We start from the raw sequence: 17764 nt of genomic DNA on the forward strand, positions 1-17764 counted from the left end.
GTAAAATACCCTGCTAACGTTACATGAACAGCGATGGAAATTACGTTTTATGTAGCACATAGTTCTTATTAAACCTCCCTGACAATATAAAGACATGCACACACAGCACATACCGCCAGCCTCTGAGCTCACAACAGCATCTTGTCCAGCAGCTCCTCCAACTTTAGGACGCGCCAGCTAGCAGGGCCGGTCGTAGCTTTTTTGGGGCCCACATGCAAAATCTTGTTTTTTAAGACCAAATGCTACTTTTTACACATAAAAAAAATATGTTAAAATTTAACGTAGCTGCATTGTTAACATCAAAATTAAACAAACAAATTAACTATTGATTTCTCTTGGTTTTGTATTCAACATAATACCTTATTAACTCAATGACATGTACTAAAACAAATGTAAATGTGACACAAAAAGGCCATTTAAAACATGCTTGGCCAGTGGATTTTTTTTCATCTATCAGTCCCCTTGACCAGTGAGTCAAAGTTAATTTTGGACACTGTTTTAAGTTCAAAAGTCACATGGCATAAGTACTATTCATGGAGAACTGGAGGGTGGTACATTATGTTCAACATTGCTTGAACACAAATTACAACCAATTAATCATTGAAAAAAAATACTGGTTAGTGTAAATACTCCAAGGGAGAAAGGGAGTGAAGGGGGGCAGCAAGACCATGATAAAACATTTTAGAGACGGACTAAATGAAAAAGGTGGGTAATCAGTGGTGAAGATTTGAAATGGGAGAGAAAATGGGGGAGAGACATAAAGAGCCGGGGATGAAGTAGCTATTCGATGGGAACAGCATTGAAGTGATGACCAACATCTACTATGAGTCTCGTTAATAGTCACCGTGTGCGTGTCACCTATAAATGTGTTTATTGCGGCTGTTCATTTCAGATAAGTATGTGCAACCAGAAGTGTGATATTACAATATTTATCCATACGATGGTCACATAAATAAGAACCAGAAGTGTTTATGCGTGTCTGTGCCGATGAATGTTATTACCTGCTGCATTTGTTTCCTCTCATCATCCTCTCCCCTGCCACAGTCAACCATGCTTGATATACAGGTTTCACACACACGCACACACTCACAGATGAAATACTGCAGTCCTCCTTCTGCTGACGACGCACTGTTATGAAGTTTCCTCCTCTTTCTGCCCTCCCCTCATTCCTTCTCACTCTTTCTTTTGGTCCGTCTTCTTCTGTTCCTGCTAAGTTTAATGCATTTTCCACACACTGCGAGGTTCAAAAGTGCAGGCGATTCATAATGCATTTTTATCACCTTGCTTATAAGAGCCGCATTAATTTATGGGTTCAAAAACTGCAAGAAAAGAGTGAAAATTGAGGAAGGAGAGAAGAGAGGAAATGAAGAATTTCTGGAATACCTGACACAGAGCAAAACAGAGTACCCCATCAACAGCCTTTTGAAAATGGGCTTCTCATTAATGAAATGAATAACTCTTACATTCCAGAAATTACAAATTAAGAAATAAAACCCATGGCATTTAAGTGCCATTAACTGTGAGTCCAATATTTTGTGGAAATTGTCATATAAATTCCAAAGCAATCTGCATGAAATATGCCTTAAATAAATTCTTCTTCCTATCAAGGATAAAGTCAGTGATTTTGCCTTGACTGTTCTTTGGTCCTTGATCAATTCATTTCATATGCATTACATTTTCTCTGTCAAGTATTCATCAAATTGATACCAATTTGGAAAATCTCTCAAGCAGTTATGGCTCTGAAATGATATTGGCCTTGCTTTCATTTTTCAAAAGTTTTAAACTAGAATAATGGTTGAGAGGTTCTTGGACTGACATAAGGTCGGGGTGAAGACCAAAGGATTGTCAACACATTTTAAGAAACGGCCTTACACTCTGTGTCATGTCCGTTAGCAGTTATTCAATTTAGAAACATTCCTTTATAAATCACTCGTTCACTATTCACTGCACAAAACTCAAATAACAGAAATAAAATATCTACAGTACATCTTCAGATGTATATTTTACTGTGGTAGTAGGTGTTATTGTCTCTGAACTACAATATGTTGGATGTCTTTAGTTGAACATATAGATACCACCTGCTTTAAATTTACAGACAGAAACATTTCATGAGGATCTCATCACAGCGAATTTGAAATTTGTACCTGCAGCTCAGGAGGCTTTCAATATCACAAGTGATGCTGTTCTCGTACACCGTTCGTAGCTAATCCTACGAAAAGTAATGTACTGTAATTTCTTAATATCCCACAAAATAAATTTGTATGTAATCCAGCAAGTATAAAGAGCGACAAACGCTGCGTAGGGAGGAGGTTGGGGTGAATGTGTGGGTAAAAAAAAAAGTTCTACCCCGCGTGAAACCAGAAGACAACGTTCATTCATTTGTGCCGTAACGTCGGTACTTAATTTAAGCAACTTCCGTTATTAGTCATTAGTTATTTTAACCCAAACCACAATCTTTTCCTAAACCTAACTAAGTAGTTTTGTTGCCTAAACCCAACCAAGTTGTTTCCTGCGAAGACAGAAGTTTATTTTGAAAAGACGTTGACACGTGTGTCAGTGTTGCTGGACATTTGTAGGAAAACACACAAAACATGAGGAATAAGATATACGAACCATTTAATGAGGATGCACTGCACAATTAGACAGCAAGCCTCGTGTGGAAAATAATTCAGTGGCAGAGGTCAAGTAAGCAATCAGTGTTCTTTGCTGTGAGAATAGAGAGAAAAGCGAGTGGTGTTATGATCTCCTTCATTTACACCTCAGTTGTAAGGAAACTTATCTTATTAGAGATCCTTGGTTATATACAACCTGCTCTTAATGAGTAATGTTTGAATTATGAGTCACTCAATGATTCACTGATAAAATTGGCCGTCACCGTCTCTGGCAGCACTCTGATATACAGATTAAAAAAAGAAACAAAAGGAAATGTGGATTTGACGATAGGAGAAGACATGAACACAGGTGAGGGCTGCCACTACCTAAGTCAAGTATATGATTCATCCGGTCATTATAGGAGGCCACATAAAGGTCAACTCAACAGGTGACGCGATTTTTCACACTACTGTAGGTGTTTGTGCTTTAAAAACACCGAAAATGTCAAGTCAGTCATCGTGTGCTTCTTTTCTTTTTGGCTCATTAAAAAGTAAATATACTTATTATACACTGTTGAATGCAAAGTTTTATACTGATGAGAGGTAAACAGATACAGATACTCTTGAAAAAAAGGTGATATTGTTCTTCCTCTTCTTCTGTGTGTTCCTATTGGCTGTTCATTCAACGGAGGAAGCTGTCAATCAGTCGCAAACTCCGATCAAACGGTCAAACTAGGCAGCGCTGATCAAATAGGAATCAACATTCCGTTACTGTAATGCCTATTTCTTGCCTCAAATGTTTTCAGAAACTTCTTGTAGTGTACTGTCTAGCTGTAAAATAGGAAAGTAACCTATACAACCCAACTTGTAACCCTATACAAGTCAACGGGGAGCTGCCGTTTTTTTGGATATAAGTGTTATAACGTCTACATTTCTCAACCGATTTCAATGAGTCGTTTTATATTCAACCGTTTTTGATCTACGAGGAGTGACGTTAAGTTAACGTAGTTAAGTTAAGTCAAGTTGATGTATCGCTGCAACAGGCTGAAGCATCCAATGCGGCGTCTATGTATGTATGTCTATTGTTTGATCGGAGTTTGCGAATGATTGACAGCTGCTCAGAGACGGCAAGGCTCCAGCTGGGCTCTGATTGGTTGTTTTCCTCTGATCTGTGAAATCTTGTAGATGTCATTAGGAGCACCGAAGGACACCGGAGGACACAGAGGCACATGGTTTTTTTCAGATTGTCTGGCTCATGTACTACTGTCAGGATATAGTTTTATAAAAAATAACTTTTTTTAAATCATATTTGCTCCTACTGCTGCTTTAAGCAACAAGATATTCTTCCATTATTTAATGTGACCATACATCTATTTAAAGGAATCACACAGCAATAATACAATACAAAACCTGTAATGTATAACATAATGCATCCATAACAGATCAAAAGTGAATAGCTGCACAGTTTATGGCACCTCTTAAAAAAATCATTGCGTGAGCCTGAGTACATTTACTCGTATGGCTCCTGCAGTGGCTATCGAAGAGTTCCCACGGTGCTTTTCCTCTTTACTGCATGAAAGTAGATGTTACACAAGTGATAGTCCATCTTATTTTCAGTGTCAAGGCTGAGTACATCTGTAAGGGTTGATCTTTGTGTATGCACTTATGCAACACGTTATATGTACAGTGATAGGGCAGTTATGTGCTCTTATGTGGAGCCTCAGGAGGCCTGTTTAATATGGGAATACAATGTGTGGCACCAACGCTCGGCTATACGGTTGCAGTGGGATGTTTTCCACCGCATACCTTCTCAGGTAATTCTATCATATTCTTGCTGCAGTAGTGGAAGCATGAATTAGTAATTCTACCAGCAGTTTGCTGTTTGTCATATGTTGGTGGATGGATCTTTAAAGCCATTCTGCATCATATTCACAATAATAAAAGAGTGCATGCACACCTGCTCTGGTGTGCTCCTTGTTTTTATCCATCTGTTAGGTGAAGGAAAAATAATTTTGGAGGAAGTCACATTTCATTACAGCGCTAGTGTTTTTTTTCTCTCTTTCTCATCTTCTTTGCCAGCCTGGCTCTAAGAAGGGTGATAAGCTTCTTCCTCAGGAGAGTCTCCACACAGCCCTGCCAAGGCACTTTTGTTTTCCCATCTCATCTGGATAAAAGGCCTTTTCAAGGTCCTCAACCCGGCGATGAGCTGACTGATCTCGTCCACTTTGCTGTTCATCACATTGCTGGTCTGGGTTGTTTGTTTTACATATTAAAGCTATTAGTCGCAAGAATGACAATAATTGCAATCACTGTCTGGTCCATCAGTCTATAGTGGCTGATAATCTGATTGCAATCTCACAGCAGGTCATTACAATCCAGTAAGGGCTGATTATAATGAAGGCTTTAATTGCAACATAGATGATGCACTGTAACACAGATAAAATACATAATAATTTTAAACCTGATAAAATATTATTGCTATTCTGTAGGAGGCAATTACAATCTGAGACAACCGTAGCAAATGAGTTGTATTAATAGAAATATGCTAACGTCATTCTGGTGTTTGTTATCATAATCAAACCATGAATATTCACCACTGGGGCGGCTTTTCTAAAAGGTAATCTGGGAAGATCACGTATATCCACAAAGAATGGCCTAATGAATACAGTTATTATCATTGCGTTAATTAATTTATGAGCAAAAGACGATGGATCAGCACTTTCATTTCTTCATCCATTGTTCACACACACACAAGTGTATGTATGACAGGCATAATAATTATATCATGAAAAAATATATTTTCAGGCAGGCATCTGTTCACTATAGCTCCGTTTCCACCACAGGAACTTTCCCCCCGAACTAAGAACCTTTTGAGGAACTCCCTGCATTTTGACTGCAGGGACCAGGGTCTGACTTAAGTTCCGGGGACATTTTATGGGGCCTTTTTACCCCCCTAAAAAAGCCCCTGGTTGGGGGATAGTACTTTCTGAAAGTACAGGAACTTTCAAGGTGGAGTTTGCAAGGATGACCGTCGCTGATTGGTAAAACCCACACACAGTACCGCTGCTTCAACGGCTTCAACTTGTGTACCGCTTCATTCATAAACAAGGAAGTTCTCTAGTATCGATTTAGGACCATTTTAGGACGAGGGGAGAAAATGTTTCCTTGTTTGATAACATTGAAAGTAAAGTTAAGCCCTGCAGTCGGCCACTGCAGTCGCCCTACTATGCCTACTATAGGTTTACAACGTAGTAGGCATAGTAGGCCCCTAATGACCCACATCTATGGTGCTTATAGCGACTGATAACACCTATTTCATGGCCTGATAACAGTAAAATCGGGTGCAATTGATTTACATTACTGGGTTTCCGTAACCAGGATATAATGTTTGCATGTGGAAACAAGTAAACATTATACCCCAAAGACCTGATCATAAATGTATAATGTTAACCGACTGGTTATGGTAGGGGAATCAAAAACTCTGTTGAGGTGATCCCCTGAGCTCTCCAGTCTGTAGCACACTGACGAAAAGTTAATTTGACACTTCCATGACACACACACACTCTTCTGAAATTCTCAGTCCACCTCTTCTTTTTTCACACACTGAAACTCTATTTCAGTGTTCACTCATATTAATTTTCTCACAATCATTGTAACACGTCGAATGCATGGGGCCAATTCATCTACAATAACACAAAACTCCCAATACCAAACGATGACATGAATGACAGTCGCTCTATTACCAAAACAACTCAATTTCTCCCCAATTACTCTTCTTCCCCTTCCTTCACTCCTTCTCATCCTCACACCCCCTTTCTCAGTCTGCAGGTACAGCGTGATTAATGGGACGTTATTGAAGAGATGGAACATTTCTGAGATGGAACATTTCTGAGATGATTTCATTATTCTTGGAGGAATACCTATGGTGCATTCACATGCATGTGCACATGTACATGTACGAACATGCACATACACAATATCAATGTATGCACGCTGCATAGAATCCTTTTTTTTCTGGGCTATTCTTGTTATTGGCCGCCCTGGACTTACATAAGTCATACATTCATAAAGTAGACCACACATTGACTTAATATTGTGCTCTGCCAATGGTAACATCCCACCTTAGGTCATGTGTTAGTCCCTTACATTGTGCCAATACGTCAAGTAAATTATGTGTAAGAAATCTTTAATTCTTTAATTAGTTCAACATTGTCTGATCTCTTGATTGATATCTTGAAAAGCATTACCCATTTTTTCTTGATAACAAAGAAGAAGATAATGAAGAAGACACATCCTAAGAATGATGTTATGATATTAAAAGGACAATAAACATAATTTTCAATAATCACTCGATACTAACGAAAGGTTATTATGGAATTTTTGCCCAATGATGCCAAGAGCATTATGCCTGCTTCAGGTTTGAGCAGTTTGAATGCAGGACTTGTAATAAAACATGCTTAGATTGTTGTACCTGTATTTTTAACCTAGGTAGACCGAGTACTTCTTCCACCATTGCTATTTTTTTCATGTTCTCAGAACACACTGAACTTGCATTCAAGACATTTACTGAATCAGTATCGATGTCAAACTAACACCTCAGTCCCTGCTGATCTTCGTTAAAGAGGTCTTTTTCCTTGTGGGCTTACAATATTTATGTTTTTATGTGCTATTTATCACAGTTATGGTGTGATCACACTCCTTGCATATGCCCACCCCCTGGATTACTTACTTACTTACTTATTATTGAGCTGATAATATTAATTAATTTATGGTGAACACTTGGACCCCAATGTTTGGCACCTGTCTGATTTGATGTGATTTCCATACTGTGACCTTTCAGTGCACTTAGCTGTGTAGTTCAGGTATTGCCCCAAGAGTATCTTTCAATTAAATTAAAATGAGTTTGATTTTCAAATGAAGTTAGATGCATGTGGAAATGCTGCACATGATGTTTAATCTAGATGGATTATAGCTCAAGCAATGCTGAAATGACATTTACCAAACATCGCATTTCCTGTAGGACAATTTTAATTTGCAACAAATGGTGTTGAAAACTGTGACAACTAGCTTATTTCTAATAAATCTTCCAGAGCCATTGCCTCTGATTAATACTGAAGGAAAATATCACTGTATGCATACAAAACACAGCTTTGAATTTGTGCGGCATATTTTAACAGTTAATATGGCCATTGGGGCTGTTTACCTCTAAAGCTTTGCCATTATTCAAACGTTTACATAAAAGGTCAACAAGAACTCATCAGTTAAGACCTTGTGTGTATTACTGTACATCAATAAAACATTGGAGACATTACATTCATTAGATTACTGTATAGAAAGTGGTCCATTTCTAAGAAGACTGACGGCATCTACCACGACAGTGTGTCAATTGTCCAGTGTGTCCAGTGCCTTTCACACAATATCTGCACCATTGCTTTATGGGATAAAACATCAAAATCATCTTGTCATTGGTGTTCTCTCGTCTTCTGTACTGTTGTTCTGCAAACAATTAAAATAAGAGGTAAGATTTAAATTTATGGGGTTTTTTTAACATAAGAAATGCTATACATTGCTCCAGGGAAGACATATTTTTTAGGCCAACCAGGAAGTTAGCTGCGTCCTGGGTTCCCTCGACAAAAAGCCAATAGGATTTTTCTATCGGGTTTTGAATGAGCTCTGTGGCAAACAAATGTCCATGGTACTTATTGTACATATTTTGTTCAGCAAGATAATCTCCACAAATGAACACCACTTCTCTGATTTTCAAAAAAGTAAAAAGCTAATGTCAGGCTATAAATTAACTACATCAATGTCACATGAACATGACTATAAACAACGAGGCTCTAAATGCGAACGAGTCGGCGTGATGGCGTTTTGTAGTCTCATTTAGCCACTTGTTAGCAACCACCTTATTTAAGACACAAGTGGGATATTTATTGCTAATTCATTTCCAGGTTTTAGGACTCAATCCTGTAGCACTCTATTTCTTGCAATTTTCTTATCATTACTAAAAACACTTGAATAAACTGAATAAACATCCAAGGACTCATGGAAAAGTAGCCCTGTGGGCTTGAAGAGGTCCCAATAAAATAAAATCTAGTCAGATTTAGCACTTACAGGCTCCATGCAAGTTTACAATTAGTGTCATTTTCTTAAGGAATCCAATACAATTTTACTAATAAACCCCCATTGAGCATTCAAGGAGATCAGATTGTTAACATCAACACATCATTACACAGTTGGATATGGCAGAATAGGCTCTGCTACCCAAAGGAATCCAAGCATCATGCGAGGTTCAACGGGGAGCGTGGTAAAGACCCCACAGGAGGATAGAGAACAGAAAACAGCAGACACTTATTACTGAAATATAATGAAATGTATTATCAGGATAAAACCCCTTGAGATGAATCACCTCATTTTCAAGGGGTCCCAGAATATAAATATGAAACAATACATGATGCAAAAAGTAAGGCATGTCATCAAGTATGATTGATAAGAAACGACAATGAGAGGAAGCTGTGTTGATGGAGGTGGTGGTGGGGGGGTGAAAGTGAGCACATCACTGACTTGTTTTCAGTATAATTAGTGTCGGTAAGAGTCGGCAAATTCCGCTCAGCTGACGGGAAGTGCTCCACCTTTAAATGAGGTGCTCCGTTTGTGGTATTCATGATGAATGGAAAAATACCTGCGTGATGAATGGGCAGGTCACCTGCAGCTTGTGTGTGTGTTTGTTTGTTTGTTTTTATTGCAAATAAGTGCATTCACTTTGTGATTATACTCTATCTGAGAGTTAAATAAATGGAAAGAAAAGCTGCTCACCTCAGATATAATTTATATATGTATGTATTTGTGTGTGTGATTAGTGTTTTCCGCCAGAGTCTTCTGTATGTTAATTATGTTAGTGTAATATTAGCCAATTTTCTATTTAGCAGCACATGCAACAACAGTGAAGGATCACACACACACACACACACACACATCAGGGGGTTTGCCACACATTTGAATCACAGAGAGCATTTACACCCTGCAGAGTAATGGATCGAGGTGGGAAATCATGTTTGCATATTTGTGTGTTCTCATGCAAGAACATGTCATGTACTTAGCCTCCCTCCAAAGTCTGCGCAGGGGAACGTTTCGTAGCAGCGGTTACTATGCCTCGAAGGCTGCCAAAGATTCATCAAAGTCCAGAGGACTCGCTGGTTATGCAGAACTACTAGAGAGAAGAGGCGGCTGGGGAGATCAAACTGGAGAGGGAGCGCGATCCGAAGTCAGTGATAGATCTACCTGAATCAATGACAGAGATGAAATGAAACGTTTCATCTCCTTTTGAAAGGAAAAAAACAGAGAAGAGGGAATGAAATTGTGTTTGATTCTGCTCTGAACACCCACTAAGTCCAGATAGTGCCGGTGGATTCAGGGCAGGACGAGTTGTTCTGTCTACCTGTTTGCATCATGCCACGGTGTCCTGCGTGGCTACATTACATTATTTCTTCAGTATGTTGGTTTGTGTGTTTATCAGTGTGTGTGTGTGTGTGTGTGTGTGTTGCAAGTAGAGCGGTAGGGCGGGGGCTGAGCCATATGCCAGGCCATATGGGTCTGCAGGGGTTCTGCTCTGTCTGCCTGGGGGAAAGTAAACACGTCTGAAACCCACACAAACACACGAGTGCACACCGTGCCAAGATGTCGATGACACCATTTGATAAATCCTCTCTACCCCCAGAGGCAGGGAAGACATGGCCAGAGGCTAACAATGTATTGTGTTGCAATAACAACTATGGCTTGCCACAGTATATAAACAATCATCGCTGAGCATGCAGTTACGCACAAAAGCACCTAAAAGCACACATTATAATTAGCATTCAGAGATGGAATCAATAGTACACGAACAGCAATAGCAGATTAAATCATAAGACATTCAAGTGTTTGAAATGCCAGGATAGGATTAACTATCATATAATTAATCAAGGGCAGAGTAAAAAGTATTATTTATTGTGCTTGTTTCTCAGTATTCCTGCTCATCCAGACATTTGTATCAACAAGCTGAGATTAGAGAATAACTAAGGAAAACACAGCCACATCCTATATGTTATTATACAATAATACAACAATAATTGTAAGAGCCATACACATATTTATATTTGGTGAAATTGTTTATGTTGGCATGACATATAACAGTTTTTGTATAGTTTAAATAACCACCATGTAGGATTATTTACCATTTTCTTGTTATAGTGCTAGAATAGACATTTTATTTATTTACGACAGTACATAGTGCCATAAGGCAGTTTCAGTGCACATGGTAAAAAGGCGGCTTTTGGTAGATGCTGTGAAGTCTGCATAGGTGTGGATCGTAACAAGTTTTTGACCGTGTTATACATTGTGTCATAGCGTATTATAGCATACAGTGAAAGTGTGATAAGTTAACGTTTAACCTATGGAAGTCGGTAGTGGACCGAGCAAGATGTAACTTTGATGGAAATCACCTGCCATAACGTTGTAATTGCTTCTCAAATAAACCCTCGTTCAAGTTTCCCTGCCTCCTGTGAGTACATTGGGTCAAAAGGATTGAAATGAAGTGGAAACACGAGTCAGAACTGAAATACCTTGCAGACTAAGTGGCCTAAGAACTTGGAGCATGGTAAAACGGACACTACAATAATATAGTATATAATAATTACAATAATAGGGAAGTAGAACTAACTGTGAATGAAATATACATCTATGACGTATTACCACCTCATAAAGATGTTGTGGCAAATGTGTTAGCAAACCGTTGCCTGTTTCCTACCCCGCAGGCATGGAGCGACATTAGCATTTATTTACAGTTGTGTTTTGTGGCTATGGGACAAATCAAATTCCAATATTCACTCTTCTTTTTTTTATCTTTTTTGGTCTCCACCAACTCCTGCGGGAAATATCTGGCTCTTTAGCCGCTAATTGTTCATCAGCTAGTCGCTAACTTTGTCTGCATGTTGTGGTTTAGTGCTGGGCAGGCAGCATAGAGTAGATGCATCAGAGCTCTTTGGCTTTGAGACTGAACCAAAAGTTGCAGAAAGATGCTAAAATGCTTCGCTTCGCTGAGAGGAATTGCACAGTTGGGTGATAATTCTCGGTGTGTTTCACAATACAAGTTAACATTACATAGGAAAACCTTGGATACACTATTTTACAACAAAAAAAAACTCCATTACGTGGTGTAATGACTCCTATGCTTAATGTAAAACTGTGTTTCTGCTGAGTGAAGTGGAATTTCAGCACGAATCCTGGCTGCTTACCACCTTTCTGTCGAGCTGCAGATTCCTTCATGGCTGTTTTATAACCAGTATTGTGCTGGCCTGCCAGCTGACATCTGTTGCTTGGCACTATTTGTGCCAGCTTCCTTTTGCCTCTTTCATTAGCGGGCTGTTTCCAGTCTTTGGCTTGTCAATGTCCGTTGGGGGGGGTGAGTGATTCTTATAAAAACCATGCAGCTCTTTTGACACTCCAACCTGCTTTACCAATTTACAATAACTTGATGTCACACCTCCCATCTGTGACAACGGTCTGGCAGTGCTTAAATAGGGCGGACGCTGGCTGATACATGTGGGTCCTTGGGTTGACGGTAGATGTCTTTAAACACTGAGCCACCCTGCCCAGCCTTTAATGAGGCCTAAAATATGCTCATCATTATGCAAATGGCTCTATCATTCATACTCAATGGGCAATTTGTTCAAATGTAGCATCTGAAATGGAGTGCAGGTGATTTCTCTCCAATTTTCCTCTAAAATCCTCTGTTACCGTAGCCAATGCATCCTTTAATTAAAGTTTACTTGAACAAACGTCAGCTCTTTCACCTCCCTGTAATCCCTTCTTACGCATATGCTTCGATATAGCAGTTCTTTTTTTCTCCAGTCCTGGCTCTGAATGACTTTGTGATAATGTAAATACTGCAAGGTCATGTCTCAAATGAAACCCTTAACCAATCAGAGTCTTCTTTTCAAGACCATGTGATAGTGTAATATTGGTTTGGAGAGTGGCGTGCCACAATATGGTGATTGATCACGATGTGTCTGCAGCATGGTTTTCATGTTTGTGGTGTGCTTGTTTGGGATGAATGACACATATTCATTTGCATGGATTCACGAGGAATCCATCTTTATTTGATATATGACTGTAAACAGAGGCTCTCGGCTTTGGCTTCAAGACTTCTAGCTTTCAAGTCATTCGTATGTGGGTGTGCATTCCCACGTGTTTACCCATTTGCCTGTGTGTGGCTGTGCGTCTGCGTACTGGATGTGCAGATATTTATGTAGTGTGTCAGGCCCATGGTTGTGAAGGTTTCTTCATAATTAATCAGGTTTTCTCCAGAATGAATCTATCATGGTGGGACTTTCGGGGAAAATGTTGTATATGTGTCAATGTGTGAATCAGGTGTGTCTGTATGCGTGTGCAGTCTTTTTCCGTACTGAACTATTCGAAAATCTGGGTGCTCACTTTAACACACACCTCTCCATAAATGTTCTCTCTCCGGGCAGCTAACATCCAATCATCTCATCATTTCTCTTCTCGTCTCACCTACCTGACACCTCCCCGGTTTTCATGCCTGCTGCATGATCCCACTACTTGTCCATTCTCCTTTAGGGTTACTTTAATATCAAACCCTCATTCACATCCCCAGTGACAACAATATCAAATCCCCATTTTTCTCTCTGGTTACGGCGGATACATTCTGCTGGGGGTGTTTCAGAGCAACTTTGATTTGAGAGTTAGTGCTGACTGCAGTCTGCCACACCGGGGCAAACGATGTGTAAGTGTTCTGTTTCGCTGCATCGTGCCTCATATTCTCCTTTCACTTTTGGAGGCAGAGCTGCTCTGGAGACCAAATTAATTTCAGTCATTGGATTTAGCCTCAATGGGTGGACAAAAGGATACAATTTTTACACCACTGACATGTTGTAGATGGCAAATAGAGTTCACTGTATTATTAACCTACCTATATAATTTAATTAGTCTGAGGTTACAGATGCCAGTGACATCTATTTTTCATTCACGGAAGATCAAGGTCTTGGAATGTCTGCAGGCTAGCTAGCTCACCTATAGGCTGCCTCTGTATGGCAGATGTGAAACTGTCAGGTCAGCTAGGCTAACTAGCTTTTATGACTTCAACCAATTCCATAATTTCAGCTTCTGGAGTAGCTACCTCTAACAAATGTATGACTAAATCCCCCATTTGCTTTATTGTCACTCACATTCCCAGCATTAATGTGGACCTCAACCTCAGCGAGCAATTATCACCTTTTAAAGTTATTGTGGCAAAGCTGTTCCAAAATGGTTCCTCATTTACACATTCAGCAGACAGAGCAACATTAGCATTCATTTGGAGTTGTATTTCTGGCCACCTGACAAATTCAAGTACAATTTTCACTCTCCTCTTAGCTCTGTTTTGGTCTCTACCAACCACTGAGGGAAATATGTATTTCTTTAGTGGCTAAATGCTCCATTGTTCACCAGCATCAAGTGTTTTTTGTTGTGCTATGCAGGTAGTTTACAGTTTAACCGAGTTTTTGCCACTTGCTGTGGCTGGATACAAGATTATTGTGAGTGTTGAAATTGAACAGAAACAGTAAAGTTGTGGTCCGTAAAACAAAACAACAATGAGCTAAAAGAGGCTAGAGTTAGGTTAAAAGAGTGGCGTTTAGGGTAGAGCGTAGGGTTAGGGAGTTTGTCTGTGGGTTTACCCTTACACATTACACCTATTCATTTGATCCATTATTTATATGAAAACATGTATTGTTCAACGTATCTCATACAACAGTTTGTATATCTTATGAAAAGTTATTCCTAAGGTCAAGCAACATGTGACGAATGTCTAATGACACAGGTCAACTTCCACTCGTTACATGCATAGTATTTTAAAAATAAACATCCGTCTTCATAGGAAACTTAGTTACGACAAAACGACTTAATTAGATTTAGGCAACAAAACTACTTAGTTAGGTTTAGGCAATAAAATGACTTAGCTAGGTTTAGGCAATAAAACTACTTAGTTAGGTTTAGGCAATAAAACGACTTAGCTAGGTTTAGGCAATAAAACTACTTAGTTAGGTTTAGGCAATACAACGACTTAGTTAGGTTTAGGCAATAAAACTATTTAGTTAGGTTTAGGCCACAAAACTACATAGTTAGGTTTAGACAAATGGGGTTAGGGTTAGGTTAAATAAATAATCATTGATTTGTGCTTTTATATGGGGTACGAATGACCCGCCCATCCACCCTGACCTCCTCCCTACGCAGTGCTTGTCGCTCTTTATACTTCCTTGTTCAAAATTATGTGGATTTCATATGAATTTATTTCGTGGGATACGAATTACAGTGCATTACTTTTCGTAGGAAGTATACAGCTATGAACGTTGTATGGGAACAGCCTGCATTGTTGCATCTTTAACATTACGTGTTAATATTCCACAAATGCATTCATAGCGACTTGATCTCAAAATAAGACAGAGAGACAGTAGACAGCGTCAGACAGTGTCAGGTGAACGAACATGCTTTCAGAGGCCAGATCCCATTTCAACCTGCTGAGGGAATTCAACATTGATTCAAACCTGAACATGAAAACAAGACCACTGGCCCCGGTGGCTTTCAGAACATGTTGCATCACACTGTTTGCTTTCCAGTCTTACAGTTTGAGTGATGATGTGAAGGTTGGCTGTGTGTGTATGTGGCCATCTCATGAGTGTCTGTCTGAGCGTCTGGAAATGCAGGCAGATCAGTGATGGTGCACTAATTCTCCCGTGTTTCAAGCCATTCTATATTGTGGCTATTTGTGTATGTGTATAACGTTTCATATACTCACACACGCTCGCTCATACTCATTACTATTACAGTGATGGGATTCCAGGCTGTCAAACAGATGAATGATGACAAATCCTTCTGGAAGAAAAGACAACCCCGCTCATTGTCTGCCTCAAACCGCATGCTGTGAATGGATAGTGTAGAGCTGGTCCGTGGTTGGTACCTGGGGTGATGGTAAGCCATGTACATCATTTATGCAGTATGATCTTGAGTACTGGGATGTTATAGCTCCTGATTTAATAATTTTTTTTTAGGTCGAAGTGAAAGTGGAGTAGAGAGTCAGTGTGTGCGAGAGAGAGAAAGGCCATCTGAGGTGAACAAAAAATATCTTATGCATATGTTCATCAGCCTTGCCCCTCCTTTCAGCCCACATTGCCCCCTCAGGGTTACAGTTGGGGAGAAGGCGTTCCCAGGGGTTCAGACTCCCTGCCATGGCCATGTTTCCTGCAGTCATTAGCACTAATCACATTACAGTTGTTCCCGATTGTTTACACACATTTTCTGAAAGCATGCCTCATACTCTCAGAACTCTACACACAAATCAAAAAACACACACACAATGGGCAGTACCCCTCAATTCTCTTGCAAAATTAAACTTTACATTCAAAACAATGTTATTTCTTCTCAAAATGGTATTTTGTTTTCAAATGACACACACAAACCATCATATGAATAGACATTTATAAGAACCAGTTGAACACTGATGTGCTCAATGTAAAACACTATGATGAATGGAAAACACTTCTTCTCCATTCATCATAATGACTCAGGCCTTTTTTTTCTCAGTGTTACACTTACTACAGACAGTACATACATAAGTGTGTTGTAAAATATTTTAGAATATTGTTTTTATACTCAGAACACACAAATACACGGTAACAAATATATTTTATTTTCCCCACAAAAACAATGTACACAGTGTACATCCCAACCAACACAAAGTTGCACATACAGTGGTCTACATACAAAACAACAGAAGAATTTACTGTATACAGTTACAGTAAAAAAAAACTATGCTGCATCCTCTCTTCTGTTTCGGTCTGGCCACAGCACCTCATCCACATCACAAGCAATGTTTTCCCTGGCCAAGCAGCGGGGGAAATATCGCTTAGCATGTCGAATCCAGCCATGAAAAGCATCAACTGATTGCTAATTGTAACACTGTGTGACAGGTGTTTGCCCATGTGATGAGTCAGTGTGCATAGTAGGGCAATTGACTTTAGAATTTTGAATGACAGTGTGTTCCTTGTGAAAACGAGATTTTCTTCATGAAAATTGTGCCAAATGCAGAGAATTGTGTGTAGTGTTTTGAAAAAAGTGTGTTTTAGAACTGCAATTTGAGTGTAAAGCAGGAATTGTGCTTGTAGTTTAGCAGAATTGGTTCAGGGGGTTGGTGCATGAGTTACATGTTGCGGTCATTGTGTGTCAAGTACCAGTATTTGTGTGTAAACAATTGAGAAAAACTGTAACAACTGTGTTATTTAAAGACCTACACTCAGTCACACAAGACAGTAAGGGGCCTCCTTGATGCATTTATCCCAGACATTTTTTATCACTTAAAAGGACAGAGAGGCAGAGGACATTGGAGCTTGGAACTAAATACGGTTGGTTATTTATGATGGAGGTTCTTCTCCATGTCACAGAGATACAAAACACATGTGGCTGACCAGCTGATTCTTTGGAGCCATCAGGCTGAGGAGTAAAACACTTTGCAATATGGGAAAAAATATCTTCTAGTAACAATTTATCTTATAAAGTGCAGTTATACGTCCATTTTCTCCATGTACATCCTACAGTAGCTTCATTGGTGCTCGCCGTAGACCCTTTTCATCAACATGGCTCAACTATGTAAACAGTCAGTGAATGTACATGTATGTCTGTAAGCTTTGCAAGCACAAAGACAGACAAAAGACGAAACAAAACCCCAGAAAGCAAAAATGGAGGATAGGTTGGCCTTAGGTTGGCCTTGATTGATGATTTGATGGAAAAAGTCTGTGCCTATGTTGTTTAATTTGCTCACAGGACTTGGCTGTTCCCAAAGAATTCAATGCAAGATGGCACTATGAGACCTGTAATGGCAGGACATATGAGAAAAGACTGAGTAGTGACAAAAACTGCAGCATGTGCAAATGAAACCACATTTTTTTTAAAGGACAAATCTATAATGCTGCATGAGTGTCTTGGCTCATTTGTATTTTAAAATTGTATTAATGCAATGAAAAATGGGTTTTAGTGAAAACGTGTTTTGTAAACTGATTCAATCATTATAGCTTTCTACAAGGCTGCCAGTATGAAAGCTCTATACATGGAGACGTATTTGACAAGAATGAAACTGACTCACA

The 17764-nt window shown here is 39.3% G+C and overlaps 1 long non-coding RNA gene across 1 annotated transcript in view; it reads left to right on the plus strand.

The window, feature by feature from the left end:
* The window catches only part of LOC141764955 (uncharacterized), a 56311-nt gene extending 40424 nt beyond the window's left edge, over positions 1-15887 (plus strand). The window contains exons 2-3 of the long non-coding RNA XR_012593325.1: positions 15455-15596; positions 15677-15887. This is a non-coding gene — a long non-coding RNA (uncharacterized LOC141764955). The remainder of the gene's footprint in view (positions 1-15454; positions 15597-15676) is intronic.
* Positions 15888-17764: the final 1877 nt, after the last annotated feature.

This window comes from Sebastes fasciatus, chromosome 3 (genome assembly GCF_043250625.1).
Source record: "Sebastes fasciatus isolate fSebFas1 chromosome 3, fSebFas1.pri, whole genome shotgun sequence".
Classification (NCBI taxonomy): Eukaryota; Metazoa; Chordata; class Actinopteri; order Perciformes; family Sebastidae; genus Sebastes; species Sebastes fasciatus.